Raw genomic sequence first — 1,544 nt, forward strand, 5'->3', positions numbered from 1 at the left:
GAATAAACTTAACTGAAAATTTTAATCTGGTTAATGCTAAAGGGCGTAGAGTGTAACGGGTTTTGCAAATAAATGATTGTGACTGTCATTATTGAAGTAAAAGGTTATCCGTTGCAATCTGGTATAAATATAAAGGACGAAAAGTGTAATTTACCCAAATATTTTTTACAATTAGTTAAAAATCCTAGAGTTAAATTGATTAACAAACCCATCAACTCAACGAATATATAAGTTATCATAAACTAAAACATGATGATGTTGTAGGTTTTCGTGACTGTTGGCTGAAGCTTACTGTCGAATACCCAACTCCCGGCTGACGTTAGCTAGATCTTCGTTGACGTCAAGAGCCTTTATCTTCGTTTACTACAAAAGAACAAACCGTTAGCCTCGCCACGGAGGACCCCGGGAGGGGGATCCGTGACCAAGCTCCGGCGTGAGAGTAAGTAAACTTGCCGGAAAATGAGAGGAGCTTCCTCCGATGAGTATAATCACCGGAAGGTTTCCTCTTTGGTGTGAATCTAATTAATATGTGTGTGTATTGAATATGGGGGAATGTTGGTCGGAAGTTAATGAGAGGTGAGTAAATGAGGGTGTCGTAAATGAGGGAATGCCGGAGATGATACCCGCCTTAGCTCCTTGATGCCTTCTCTTATATAACAGCCAGCTCTTATCTCGTTAGGGATTTTCCACACGTGATCCAACGGTTTTTGAGGGTTCTCGGGGAGTGCAGACACGTGTCTGACCCCCAACGGTGAGATGTTCCCCTTAATTAATGCCCAGCCGGAGAAGTACAGTAATTCAGACGAGATCCTTTTCTTATCGGGCATTTAATGAGCTCTGCTCCCCTGCTTAGCTGTTTCCCGCCCGTTACAAAAGGAAGAGAAACCTTAGTGGACAAGGCAATTCTATTTTGTGGGCCTATGCGTAATTGGGCTTCCAGAAAAATAGTCCAATGTGGGTAAAGTGGGCTTCCACACTGGCCCGTCGTCAAGTCATCTTTAGTCCCTAGTTCTGAGACCCGAGGCTCATGATCCGGGGCTTAGTCACAACCGCTTAAAAGGGGTGGTTTTCCTCTTGTGGGCCCACTCCAAGTCAGTTATGGTCCACCGTCCCCACTAATCATCACATCGCCAGATATCTATAGCAGGAGTTAGTCCCCTAGTAACACGTGCCCCCCTTTTTTGAATTTTGAAGGGACTATTGACATGACGGTTACTTGCATGTCAGTGGTACCTCTTTAAATACCCTGTTATCCTTTCCGATTTCTCATCCAAACACTTCAACTCCTTTTTCTCTTTATAGCCATTTCTCTGAATCATAGCTTCTTCTCCGATCATGAGTCGTAGCGGTCGTTCATCGATAAGATCCATATTGTCGGCAAAGGATCTGAAATCCTTCGTTGAAGCGTACAACATCCCTGAACAATTTTCTCCTTCTTTTCCTGACCCTAATGAGCCGGCGGAATGCACACCGGACAAGATACCCATCTATACATTGGCCTTCTCTTCCTGTGGGGTTCGGTACCCTCTTTCCACTTTCAAAAT

This window comes from Helianthus annuus, chromosome 12 (assembly GCF_002127325.2).
Source record: "Helianthus annuus cultivar XRQ/B chromosome 12, HanXRQr2.0-SUNRISE, whole genome shotgun sequence".
Classification (NCBI taxonomy): Eukaryota; Viridiplantae; Streptophyta; class Magnoliopsida; order Asterales; family Asteraceae; genus Helianthus; species Helianthus annuus.